Source organism: Pseudonaja textilis, chromosome 1 (assembly GCF_049901715.1).
Source record: "Pseudonaja textilis isolate UNSWEBS1 chromosome 1, rPseTex1.2, whole genome shotgun sequence".
In the NCBI taxonomy this organism is placed as follows: Eukaryota; Metazoa; Chordata; class Lepidosauria; order Squamata; family Elapidae; genus Pseudonaja; species Pseudonaja textilis.
This window is the reverse complement of record NC_141990.1, coordinates 331,623,449-331,638,128: the sequence shown is the minus strand read 5'-3', so window position 1 is coordinate 331,638,128 and position 14,680 is coordinate 331,623,449. Positions and strand designations below refer to the sequence as shown.

Below are 14,680 nucleotides of genomic sequence, written 5' to 3'. Positions count from 1 at the left end.
AATTTCCTCAATTTTATTATATTTATTTCGTCTCAATTGAGATCGTTATATTTATATTTTTTGTCTGTCCTGTTTCAATTGTCTATTATCTTTTCTCATTAAACAAGATTTCTCCTGTAGTTACTGATTGGAGTATGACGCCTTTATATCTTTTCCCTAAAATTGTAACATTCAATATAATACATAACTTCCATTCGGAATGACACAAAGACTCATATTTATTGTAGTCTACACAGTTAAGAGGGTTATCTATAATCAGTAAGGCAAAACTGGATATTTGGGGGAGTTCCTTTGTCTTTCCTATTACTGTTTGGATGTTAGCAATGTGATCACAGGTCAATAAATCAGAATAGAGCTGAAAAGAACCTTGGAGGTCTTCTAGTCCAACCCACTGCTCAAGCAGGACACCCAATACAATTTCAGACAAGTAGCTGTCCAGTCTTTTCTTTAAAAACTCCACTGATGAAGCACCCACAATTTCTGAAAGCAGGCTGCCCTGCTTTAGTTTCCCCAACACTTCTAAAATCAGCTTGTAAACCATTCTAGATTAGGTGTCAGGAACCCACAGCTCTGGAGCTGCATGTGGCTCTTTGGGCCCTCTGCTGTGGCTCCCTGTTGTGTGATCCCTCCACTGGCTGGCCCCACCCCTCACCCTCCCCTCCCAGTCACTCCTTGCCTGGCCTGAGAAGATCAACCACAAAAAAAGAGAAATGAGGGAGGGAGGGAGAGAGAGAGAGAGAGACCCATTTCCCACAGAAAACACCAGGAGCCACAAAACCTAGGTAGGCATGGTGGGAGGGTGTCATGTGACTGGGTGGGAGTGACATTCAATTGGCCATGCCCACCCAGGTTTTGAGGCTACCGGTGTTTTCTTTTCTGGGGGAAATGGGAACAAATGGCTCTTTGAGTGTTTAAGGTTGCAGACCCCTGTTCTAGATTTTTAAAATCTGGATTGCACTTTTGAGCATTATCTTATTAACTATGAAATAAGCACAGTTTGATTGTTTGAGTGTTCTTTAGTACTGTCATTCTTAGATATTGGAATATCAATTGGTCCTTTCTGTCCCTTGGTCACTGCTGTATTTTCTATACTTGCCAACAAACTATATCACATCACCTGCACTTCTTATAAGAACACCTGCAGCTTTGTTCCTAACACAGGTAGGCCTTGACTTACAACCAAACTTGGGACCGGAATTTCTGTTATTAAGCAATGACGATTGTTAAGGAAGGTGTGCCTGATTTTACAACCTCCTTTGTCATAGTCGTTAAGTGAATCACTGCAGTTTTAAAATAAATCCGATGTTGTTAAACAAGTCCAACTTTTCCCATTGACTTTGCTAGTGAGAAGCTGGCTGGGAAGGTTGCAAATGATGATCACATGACCCCAGGACGATGCAATCATCATAAATGCTGATTGCCAAATCTTGATCACATAGCTGTGGGGATGCTGCAATGGTCGTAAGCGTGGGGAGTGGTTGTAAATTACCCTTTTCAGTGCTATTGCAATTTGAACTGTCACTAAATGAAGGGTTTTAGATTGAAGACCCCCTCCATACTGTATTTTCTAGGCCCAATTTAACCTCACTTTCCAGGATGTTCATCTCTAATTCCAGGCAGAGGTGGTATTCAGCAGGTTCTGACCAATTCTGGAGAACTGGTAGCGGAAATTTTGGGTAGTTCGGAGAACCGGCAAATACAATCTCTGACAGGCCCTGCCCTCATCTATTCTCTGCCTCATTAGTCCCAGCTGATCGACTGGGTCTTCTTTTGTTGACCTGCATAGGAGAACGGAGCTGGAAAGCAGGTTAGTGGGGTGGGGAGGGAATGGGGCTTTTGCAGTATCCTTCCCCTGCCACGCCCACCAAGCCACGCCCACCAAGCCACGCCCACAGAACCAGCAGTAAAAAAATTTGAATCCCCCCCACTGATTCAAGGGGTGCCCACAGGGTATGGTTTTAAAAAGTCAAGATTTGTGATGGATATAAACAACAGATAGAACTTCATTTGCACCATTGTAGCTGACACCTTTGCCTTTTTTAAACCATACCTTGTGGATATCAATATTGGAGAGCAATTGTCTGGTTTGGGAGCAGGGCTCAAAGGGAGAATTAGTCTGAACCCGTTACATAAACACAAGAGGGCAAGGTCTGACCACCTACTTTCACAATTGTCTTTGAGCCTTATCTAATCTTTCCCAGGGGAAAGCTGCCAGTCTGAGGAGATTCCTGTAAAATAGCATGCAACAATAAAGTAGCTGGTTTGAAGTCTACATGTATGGATCTGGTGTTCATTCTTGATATTCAGTGATCAAACCTTCATATCTATTATCAACTCAGACATTTTGCCCAGTTTCATTTATTACAATCCATTTTTTGTATCTTCAATAGCTTTTTAAAGCTTTTTTGATTTTTATGATGCTCATCTTTGCATAAAGTTTATTTTCTTTATTTATCAATCTATATGGGCATCCATCTCACTTGGATAGCATAAAGTTTCAAAAAAAGTAGTTCCAAGATCATTTATGTTCCTCTCCGTGGAAATCTTTAGTAAAAGATAAACATTTTATATGATTCAAAGAGAAACCAGAGTACATATAATGTTTCCCTAGATTATTCTACTTGATCTTTCTCATTCAACTGTTGACCTCCGTTTCTTTGCATTGCTTCTGTAAATGTAAAGTAATTCCGTGTCTCTTCTTATTCTCTGGAACTCAGTGTTTGAGTAAATAATCGTCTGTCTCAGTTGCTTTTTCTTTCTGTCACTTTTTTAAAAATACTTTCAAAAAGTTAACAGCTATTTTGCCTTCTTTTGTTTTTGTTTGTTTCAGGATGTCTCCTACATTTTGATGAGGTTTTGAATTTCATTCCAGGTTTCTTCAAGCATTTTATTTATCAATTTCCAGTCCATTAAATCTATTTTTAATATTCAGCATGTACTTGTTTTTCTTTAGTTTCACTTCCCCTCCCCCCCTCCCCAAAATAGTACATGATCTAAACTGGAATTAGCAGGTTTTGTTTTGTTTTTGTTTTTTTGCTGACAGAATAGAATTTTTCCATCTCTGCTCACAGAGTATATAGGCAGTTTGGTTTTGGTCTTGCCCAACTGATGATGTCTGTGCAGAGATGTGTCTTTTAGATTGTTGGGAGGAAAAGTATTTGCCTTCAAAACTTTGAATTTCCTCAATCTCTTAGCCTTTAGAAAATATCTGAAAACCTGGCTATGCCATCTTGCTTGGAACTCACAGCAGAACACACCGTCGTAGAACTGGTTAGTGCCCTGAAAGCCTTTCCCCTGCCTTTAAATTAACTTTGATATCACCATTTTTAACTATTCTTGCCCCATTTTAAATTTTTACATTCATTTTTTTATATGTTATATGCTTTTAACAGAATTATACACTATCCAGGGTCCCTCTGTGTGGGAAATGGGCAGTTTCTAAATGTCATTAATAGCGATAGATGGATGGATGGATGGATGGATGGATAGATAGCTAGAAAGACAATGATAGATAGATAGATAGATAGATAGATAGATAGATAGATAGATAGATAGATAGATAGATAGATAGATACCGTGTTTCTCATATAATAAGGCTGGGTCTTATTTTTTTTTTTTGAGCCCCGAAAAAATGGCTAGGCCGCCTTTTCGGGGGTGACTTAATTCCCCCCGCCCTTGCATCTTTGGGCGGGCAGGCAGCGATGGCTTGGATATTGACCTCGGTGTTGGTGGGGCACTTCGTATCGGGGTCAACGCAGGCAGCACCATATCCGGGTGTGCAACAAAAGTACTTCCTAACGGCAAGCCCCCCCACCATTCCTCCCCCATTTCGCATGTTTTAATATAGGCCTTAATTTGGGGGGGAGGGGCTGAATTTCATTTCATTCCTATAAAACATGCTGGGACTTCCTATTGGGGGAGGCCATATTATTGGAGAAACAGGGTAGATATGGCTGGATGACTTTGGGCAGTGACTCTCAATCTCACAAGATTGTTGTTGTTGTGGGGAAAATAAGAGGAGGAGGAAGAAGGGTTAGGTATGTTCACTGCCTTGAGTTATTTATAAAAATAATAAAGGTGGGGAATAGATAATAGATAGATAGATAGATAGATAGATAGATAGATAGATAGATAGATAGATAGATAGATAGATAGATAGATAGACAGACAGACTAGATAGATAGATAGATAGATAGATAGATAGATAGATAGATAGATAGATAGATAGATAGATAGATAGATAGATAGATAGATAGATAGATAGATAGATAGATAGATAGATAGATAGATAGATAGATAGATAGATAGATAGAAAGACAGATAGATAGATAGATAGATAGATAGATAGATAGATAGATAGATAGATAGATAGATAGATGATAGATAGATAGATAGATAGATAGATAGATAGATAGATAGATAGATAGATAGATAGATAGATAGATAGATGAGAGTGAGAGATCTTCTGCTTTGCTTCCTACTCTACAGTTAAATTTCCCAGTTATACCAGATGTTTTGACTTTCAACTTAGAATAACTATCTTGTTTTTCTCTGCCATTGAGTTGCCTTTGCTGGGCCCCATTTCCTGGCACTATTTGCTCCGCTGACAGTTGTTTCAGTGCCTGGCAATGTCACTAAGGCTGCTGGATGACTCACCCATTCGGGTGTGTGGTTGTGCTCTGTCTGGGGATGTAACGGCGGTGATGACTGAGATGCTTTGTTCTCACTGCACCTGCAGAGATCAAAGCGTCTTTCTAGGACCTTTGAGCTTGACACCATCTCAAGAACAGATCTCTCTGTCCAACCCAACCTATAGCTCCAACTCTCCGGGAACATTGCTCCTTCCTTGGTTGAGAGGTTGGTTTCCACTGATGAACAGCCACAACACTCTATTGTGGCAACTAGGAAGCTGCTGGTACTAGATCAGTATTATTAACCTCTGGAGCAGGGAAGGAGAGAGACAGAAATGTGACTTGGGGCTCTTTGAACATTATAAATGGTACTTTTGATTTTATTTTATTTTATTGTAAATCTGTTTCTAATTGTGTGTTTTTAATAAATGTCTAAGCATACATCAAATACCATATGTAAGAAAGGCTTACATACTTTGCCACAGACAGACATGATAAATGATGTCTTCTGTTAGCAATATTGCATGTAATAGGAGCAGAAGTCTGCACAGTATGCAGCAACTGCAAAAAAAAAGGCAAATGTTATGCTAGGAATCATTAGGAGTTTTTGTGGCTGTGTATTCAAGTTGCTGTAAACTCCTACTGACTGCCTGGAGAGATCTTGCAGTTTTCTTGGTAAAGATTCCTGCAGAAGTGATTTGCCATTCCCTCCTTTTTTTAAGCTAATACAATCCTAAATTGCATTAACAGAGGGATACAATCGAGATCAAGTGAGGTACTAATACCACTCTATAAAGCCTTAGTAAGACCACACCTAGAGTACTGCATCCAGTTTTGGTCACCATATTATAAAAAAGAGGTTGAGACTCTAGAAACAGTACAGAGAAGAACAACCAGGATGATCAGGAGACTGGAGACCAATATGAAGAACGGTTACAGGAACTGGACTTGACTAGTCTAGTGAAGAGAAGGACCAGGGGAGACATGATAGCAGTCTTCCAATATTTGAGGGGCTGCCACAGAGAGGAAGGGGTCGAGCTATTTTCTAAAGCACCTGTAGGCCAGGCAAGGAATAATGGATGGAAACTGAACAAGGAGAGATTTAAGGAGAAATAAGGAGAAACTTTCTAACAGTAAAAACAATCAACTAATGGAACAGCTTGCCCTCGGAAGTTGTGGGAGCGTCATCACTTGAGACTTTGAAGAAGAGATTGGACTGCCATTTGTCAGAAATGGTGTAGGGTCTCCTGCTTGGACTAGATGACCTATAAGGTCCCTTCCAACTCTGATCAGAGGTGCTATTCAACCGGTTCGCACCTATTCGGGCGAACCGGTAGCGGTTATTTGGCATGGGTCACCAAACCGGTGGCAATCCCTGGCTGGCCACGCCCCCAACCCAGTCGCCCGGTCGCTCACTTGCGATCGCTCTCCTAGCTTTCCGTTCCCCACATCCTCTTTCTCCCCGGGGAAAAGGAAGAAAAGCATGGATGCTGCAAGTATCACTTTCCCCTTGTGAGTTAAAGTGTCTGGAGTGAAAAGGAGTGTGGTCTGACAGAGGGGGTGGGGGTGAATCAAGCCTTGGAGCACTTTTGCAATGTAAAAGAAATGCATTTTGGAAGCAGGTCTTTTAAAAACTTCTCCAAGGATTCCCCAGGAATGCTGCAAGTATCGCTTTCCCCTTGTGAGTTAAAGTGCTGGAGTGAGAAGGAGTGGGGTCTGACAGAGGGGGTGGGAGAATTCACTCAAGCCTTGGAGAAATTTAAAGGAGCTGCTTCCAAAATGCTTGTCTGTTAAGTGATCTGCGTGTGTGTGTCTGTGTATGTGTATGTGTATGAGAAAGAAAGAGAAAGAAAGAAAGAAAGAAAGAAAGAAAGAAAGAAAGAAAGAAAGAAAGAAAGAAAGAAAGAAAGAAAGAGGAAGGTAGAGAAAGAAAGAACAAAATAGGAAGAGAGAGATAAAACTCTGTGCTATTATTTTTAATTGTTCCATTATTTATCATGTGTTAATATTTTACACTGTCCCTACATCTAGAGTGATTTTTCTGCCTTTCTTTTGCCCAAGGCTACCACATATTTTTCAGGGTTTACATGCATTCAGTGTCAATAGTCCAGAGCATAAAATACACATGTGTTTAACAAGAGTTGAAAGGGACCTTCGAGGTCTTCTTCCAAAATGGGGAGGGACTATTTAGTTTGTGGGAGGGGGGACTGAAGGAGGACGTGATTAAGGTCTATGCAACCGTGAAGAGATGGAGGAAATGAACCAGGAGTGATTTATCCTCTTTCAAAACACTAGGAATAAGGAAGCTGATTGGACGGAGATTTAGAACAGAAATCACAATCCAGAATTAAACTCCAGCATTCATTCCCTCAGGATGCACTGACAGATGGCTGTCAACCTGGGTGATTTTAAAAGATGATTGGATGCATTCATGAAGGACTGGCCTATCAAGGGCTATTTGTCTTGACGATTGAAAGCTGCTTCAGGAATAAACATAAAACATATATATTTCTAATCAACTTAGACAGTGTGTTCTTTTCTCAAAAACAATTTTATTAGTATTCATTTTCTATTTTTGGTAAATACTTTTGATCTAACCATTTTATTTTTCAGTTCCTTATCTTTTTATTCCTTGGTTTTTATCTTTGATCCAATTGTACCATTTTTTCCAACTGTATTAGATTTTGAGTCTACCTCATCCCTAAGTTTTTGGGTAAACACATCCATTTCAGCACAATCAAGAACCTTCTGAATTATCAAATTATTTGTTGGCATTTGGTCACCTTTCCAATATTGTGCCAACGCAATTCTTGCTGCCGTGATTATATGGAGAATTAAATATTTCATTTCTTTTGTGTAGTCACCTTTTATCATTTCCAATAAAAATATTTCAGCCTTGAATTCTAGTTGAATATTTGTAATTTCTTTTATCCAAATTCTATTTTTTTTCCCAGTATTTTTTACTTTTTGGGCAAAGCCACCAAGCGTGGAAGAAGGTACCCCTCGTTTGCTTACATTTCCAGCAAATCGGACTTAAATTTGGGTACATATTCGCCAACCTTGAGGGTGCCAGATACCACTGGTAACAGAATTTATATTTATTCTCTTTATAGACCACCAATTCTGTTATTTTGTAATTTTGTTTCCAGATTTTTTTCCCAATCTTCCAGGTTAATGTTGTGCCCTACATTCCTTGCCCAAGTAATCATTGGGCCTTTAACTATTTCTTCCGCCATTTCAAATTAGGTAATTATACATTTTGGAAATTAATTTTTCATCTGTTCCCTCTAATATTTTATCTAATTGGTTTGGTTTTACCTCAATTCCAAATTCTTCTACATCTTTTTTATACCTCGTATTAAGTTGCAAATATGGCCACCACTCTATTTTCATACCCTGCTCTCTAAGTTCTTGATTCGTCTTTAGTCTTCCTTGGGAGTTTAAGACATCATAATATTAATCTTTCTTCTGGTTTCTAAAGCATTGGGGTGGATCAATGCCTTCATGATGGATACCCACCCTGGAATCTTCCTATAATATTTATGTTTAATCTCTTTCCAAATCTTCAATAATGAACTTCGAATTACATGTCTATTAAAGTAAGAATAGCTCTTGTTTCCAGGGTTCCACATGATGGCAGGCCACCCTGCCTGCAGGTCATGTCCTTCTAGATTTGGGATTCTTTTGTTTCTCAGGTTGGCCCATTCTTTAATCCATATTAAGACTGCTGCTTTATAGTATAGTTTCCAGGTAGGGAGTCCAAATCCACCTCTGCATCTATTATCTCGTAATGCACTTAGTTTTATTCTCGCTCTTTTTCCTGACCAAATGAATTTCATAGTAATTTTATTTAATTCATTAAAAAACTTTTTGTCTAATTTAATTGGGATAGCTTGAAAAAGAAATAGTAATCTTGGCAAGATGTTCATTTTGATGGTCGTAATTCTCCCTAACATTGATAATTGTATTTTCCCCCATTTTTCTAGATCCCTTTTTATTTCTAGTACTAGTTTTACATAATTATCTTCTTTTATTGTCAAACTTCTTGCTGTGCGCCAAATTCCCAGATATTTAATTTTTTTTACAATTTGTACACCCATTACTTCTACCAATTTCTTTTTTTTTTTTTGTTTCTCTATTAATTTTTTTATTATTTTGGTTTTGTCTTTGTTAATTGTTAAACCTGTCACTTCTCCATATCTCTCTATCTCTTTAATTAAATTTGGTCCTGATTTTATTGGTTCTTCTATGAAGAATACAAGGTCATGTGCAAACGCTTGGGCCTTGTATTCTTCTTGTTTAATTCTTAATCCTTTTATTTCCGAATTCCGTCTAACTCTCCTTAGCAAGATTTGTAGAATCATGATAAAGAGCAGAGGTGAAAATGGACGTCCTGGCCTGACTTCTTTTCCTATCTCAAATGAATTTGTCATTTCTCCATTAATTATTATACGTGCCTTTTGATTTGAGTATACTGACCTTAACATTTTTTTAAATTTGTCCCCAAATTTCATCTCCTTTACTTGCTGAATCACAAATTGCCAATTCACTTTATCGAAGGCTTTTTGAGCATCCAGAAAAACTAAAGCGGCCTGATTTTTTTGGGTTGCACCTCGTAGTACTCAAAGACATCTAATACTGTCGTTGTATTGTTTTTTATTTGTCTTATTGGTAGGAAACTGATTTGATCTGTATGTAAGTATCTACTCAATATTTTTTTAATCTCTCAGCCATTATGTTCATAAATATTTTGTAGTCGGCGTTCAATAAAGAAATTGGTCTATAATTTTTTATGTGAGTGATATCCGTGCCCTCCTTCGGTATTAATGTAATGTACGCATCTTTCCACGACATTGGTAGCTTTGCCTCATTATAAATTTCTAAAAGGATTGGATCAAATATTTCACCTAAGGTTTTATATAATTCTGCCGGTAGTCTGTCTGTTCCAGGGGTTTTATTATTTTTTTGTTTACTCATTGCCTCTTTTAGTTCCTCCTTAGTAATCTCTTCATTTAATCTTTCCCTTTCTTCTTCAGTTAGTATTGGAATATTTTCTTCCTCTAAGTATTGCTTAATTTTCTCTTCACACATATCTTCTTGTTTATAAAGTTCACTAAAATATTCCAGTACTATTTCTTATTTTCTTTTCCATATTGTTTTGTATCTTTCCCTCCTTATCTTGTAATTGCTGGATCCATCTTTTTTCTTTTTCCTTCCTTAACCTATATGCAAGCCACCTTTCTGGCTTATTTGCATTTTCAAAATAATATTTGCTTTACTAATTTCAAGGCTCTTAAATTTCTTTCCTGTTCTAATATGTTCAGTTTATGTTTAGCTGAACTACATTTACTTATGATTTGCTCATTCTCTGGTGTTAATTGTGCTTGTCTTTCCAATTTTCTGATATCATTCTGTAATTCATTACTTTCTTTTTCTTTTTTCTTTCTAGCAATATATGCAATTGTTTGTCCTCTTAGGCTTTCGTTGTGTTCCACAGATTCTGTAAAAAAGTGTGTTCTTTTATATTTACTTCAAAAAACATTTCTAATTCTTTTTTTAATTTTTCTAAATATTCTTTATCTCTCAGAATTTATGGGTTCAGCATCCATCTCCCTCTTTGTTTTTGTTGGCCTTTCCCTGTTACTATTAGTGGGTTATTATCTGACCACACATTTGGTGCTATTTGTACCTGCACTATGTCTTTCACTAGGGTTTTACTTATCTATGCCATATCAATTCTCAACCATGATTTATGGGGAGTGGAATAAAAGGTGAACTGCTTTTCTTTTGGATTGTGTGTTCTCCAAATACCTACTAAATTTTGTTCTTCTGCTATGTTAAAAAATGTTTTTGGAAGGGTGTTCTTTTTTCTTTCTTTTACTAGTATTTTGATAATCCTTTTTTGTGTCCGCGACTGCATTGAAGTCCCCTATCATACAAATATCTTCTTTGCTTAGTTCTAAAATTTTCTCATGTGTTTTTTTGTAATAAATTTCTTGTTGTTTATCATCTTTTATTTTCTGATCTACCGACTCTAATTTCTGTTCTGTTTTTTCTGTTCTCTTCTTGATCATTTGGAGTCTTTGGTCGTTCTTTTGTAAGACTTCTTGAATTAGGCCCACTTTCTCATCTAACTTCTGAATGTCATTTTTCACTTCTCTTTTCACTTCCTCCATTTCTATTTTCATTTCTCCATGGTTCCTAGTCCTATTTTCCTGTAGCTTTATCATTGTTTCTTGTATTGATAATAAAGTGGCCTACATGGTCTGTGTGTTCATCGCAGAAATTATTTTATCTGTTGTAAGCATTCCTTCTATGGATCTTTGTGTAGATGGAGATGGTATTGCTGTAGTTGTTGCTGAGATGGTTTTATTCCCAGTCTCCATTGCAGTTGTTGTAATACTTGTCATTTCTTGTAGTATTCTATTTTGTTGTCCTAATATTCTTTCTAACTTCTCCCACAACACCATTCAATGTTCCTCTAATTTCTATCACTATCCTTATTCTACTATGCAGTCTACAGCTCTATATCTTGTATTAAATCCTAATTAATTCAATAAATTTCAAAAGTTAATTAACCTATGCAGTTTTACCAATCAATCCCAATATCCAGAGCCACACTTATATTAACTGTTTACCAATCTATTGCTTCTAAATATTCTTATATATTTCTATTTGTTAATTCCTTAATACTTTAAATTACTTTAATACTTTAAATAATTAAATGTTTAAACAGTTGATTATTTAACAATTAACTTATACAGTTAGATTCCTATTTCTAATAGTCAATTTAAATTTATAAAGTTACAGTTCTATATTCCAGTATATCTTTAATAACAATAATATTTTACTAATAGGAGAAAACAAACAATATCCTAGATGGGTCAGTCAGTGTAATTCTTAGAGGGTATCTGTATTAAATTCTTTAACTTATATTAAATTATTATTACATAAACAGTCACTTTTTCTCTATATATGTATTCTTCTTTACACTTGTCAATATATGGTTATATAGAATAAACATTTGAATATTTTATCATATAATATAAACACAAAGAAGAGAAAGAAAGAAAACAAAACAAAAAAGAGAACAACTTAATCACAATATTTTTAAGTATATAAATTTAAATATAAATATTATAATCGTTATGTTTTTCATATTGATTTTGTTTGCAATGAAATGTTGTATATTACGTATTGTATATATATGTTCTGTCTCACCTGTGACCACGAGGTGAGATTCCAAGTTTCCAAAGGAATATAAATAAACAGACAGGACCAGGAACGACAGAGTTAAATTCCTTTGGCTGGAGAAGTCCTTGGCAGTCTTCCAAAAGCTGCCTGCCAAGTCCGATAACAAGACAAGACCATAAATCAAAGGCAAACGCCACACAGAGAATTTGTCAAAGCTTCTATCCCAAATAAACAAGTTGTCCCAAACGAGGATTCAGAGCTAACACGCCCCCTTTTATTTCCTGAGGGGCGTGTCAGTCTCTCATCTCAGTCCCTGATTTGACATTTCCTTTTACGTTGCATTTCATATCTATGTCTACATCTTTGCCTTGCATCAAACCAATATTCCTCAGTTTGATCCTCAGCCAGAGGCTCCGCTACTCTCTCCTGATTATCTGCCGACACCTGAGGCACAACCAGGGAGGAAGGTCCTGGGGAGGAAGATGATTCCGAATCCTCCAGCAGAGCAGGCTCAAACCTCAGAGCCAAATCCTCCTCTTCCTCCTGGCTCAAGTCTGTGTCCTCCAGCAAAGCAGGCTCAAACCTCGAGGCCAAATCCCTCTCTTCCTCATTGCTTAAGTCTGTATCTTCTAACAAGGCAGGCTCAGACCTCCGAGTCACAACATATATATATATATATTTAATCTTTAATAAAGTTTATTTTATTTTTTAAAAAAGAAAGCTGCTTCAGGGGCAAGGGCATCATGCTTTCAATTGCAAGGTGGGGGCATGTCTCTCGCCCTCAAGCATCAGAGAGGTAACAGTTTCGGCAATCCAGAAAACAAAACATATTGTGAGGCGCAAAGGATCAGGACCGTATGTTAAGTTGCAGCACAGAAGATTCATTCAAGCCTATATACAAGAATCTAGCCAACTACAGGTGGTCCTTGGCTTATGGCTGCAATTGAACCCAACATTTCTGTTGCTTAGCAAAACAGGTGTTCAGTGAGTTTTGCCCTATTTTACAACCTTTCTTGCCGCAGTTGTTAAATTAATCACTGCGGTCGTTAACAGTAACATGGTTGTTAAGTGAATCTGCCTTCCCCATTGAGTTTGCTTGTCAGAGTCCCAAAAGGGGCACCAGGACCTTGTAACTGTCATAAATATGAGTCAGTGGCCAGGTGTCTGAATTTGGATCACATGACCATAGGGATGCTGCAATGGTCACGTGAGAAAAGGTCATAAATCACTTTTTTTCAGCACCGTTGTAATTTCAAAAGTTTACTAAGTGAACTGTTGTAAGTTGAGGACTACCTGTAACAGTCAGTGCTAAATTGGCAAGGACTCTAAGCTGATGACACATTTAATTCCGCCCCCAGCTCTGCCTTCTCCTACACATATAAATTTAATAAATAAAAATAAGCTATCCAAAATTGCTTGATAGTGAGATGAGTGGCTTATAAATTTAATAAATAATACATTAATATATTAATAAATAAAGTGTGCCATTGGCTGATATAGTCTCTCACAGTTCCAGCTGGCCAATATCTCCTCCCCACCGAGAATGCAATGAATAAACTGGTTTTAGACAGGAACATATGGGAAAATCTGATTCGCTTAAGTTACTCACCACACTTCTGACCTAGTTAAGGCTTTCTGCAAAGTCTGATATATTCAAAGGATGTGGCTTTCTACCCACAACAAGGTGGGGTTCCCCCCACTTGTGAAAAAACACTAGTATAGAATGAGATGTTTTCCTTGGTTTTAACCAAAAGAAAACGCTGATTATTACAGGAATCATTCCTCTGCTTTCTGAAAACATAACACAGAGAACATATAGCAATAGCAATAGTGCTTAGACTTATATATCACTTTATAGTGCTTCACAGCTCTCTTTAAGTGGTTCACAGAGTCAGCCTATTGTCCCCAACCATCTGGATCCTCATTTTACCCACCTCAGAAGGACGGAAGGCTGAGTCAAACCTTCAGCCTGGCGAGATTTGAACTGCCAAATTGCAGGTAGAAGAAATAGCCTGAAGTACTGCACACTCTAACCACTGCACCACCATGGCTCAATAATTGGTCTCCATGTTTTTTTGCAAAGTAGCCTTTCTTTTATCCTCCAGATAGTTCAAGATTAACCTGGTATATAAACAAGGTTGGGGAAGAGAAGGTTATAAAATATGAATGCCGTTGAGTATTTACAATATGTTTAACCAGAGCTTGTGAAGAACTGACTAGTTTATCAGCACATGACTCGCTTTATTAGTTTTTTTGTGGCTTAGACTGTTGTGTGAAACCAGTACCTTTGGTTAATGGTTCCATCATGTATTCCATAGTTCAGCAGCCAGGCAAAATACATATTGTGACTGCAATTTACAAACCATGAAGATTACCTGTAATTATTCACACACAATGATGGTTGTTAACACCATTGCGTGCATCTGCTAATGGGGATCATAATTCAAAACCTGAACACAAATCTGATTCCAGTTTGTTAATTTCTTGCCATATTACATTTTAAGGTTTTTTTTAAAAAGCCATAAACAAAAAGCTAATAAAGCTAATCATTTTTAAAGCCAACCCTTGCTTTTAAAAATACCCATGGGCCACAGATATGCAGGCTAAGACGTCGGTGAAGTCTGCGAATGACACGATTACCAAATGAAACCTCACAACTCAGAAGTTGTGTACATCCACCCGGAAAGAATGAGAGTCATTCTAGATCTCACACGTGTAGGTTTTCTTTGTGAGAAAGATGAAGCTGAGCTGTTCCTGCAAATTAGCTCGTACGCACAAACTACATAAAAGGCACACACAGATAGGTGGCACGTATGTGTTTGTGTGTGCTGCTGAGTCAATAGGTTCTGTGGTCA

General features: G+C 37.5%; 1 non-coding gene across 1 annotated transcript; it reads right to left on the bottom strand.

Annotated features, from left to right (window-relative positions):
* Positions 1-2,476: 2,476 nt before the first annotated feature.
* On the bottom strand, positions 2,477-2,594 carry LOC113435364 (U5 spliceosomal RNA). The gene has a single exon (XR_003373913.1). It is a non-coding gene; the product is annotated as a U5 spliceosomal RNA (small nuclear RNA).
* Between the last annotated feature and the right edge of the window lie 12,086 nt (positions 2,595-14,680).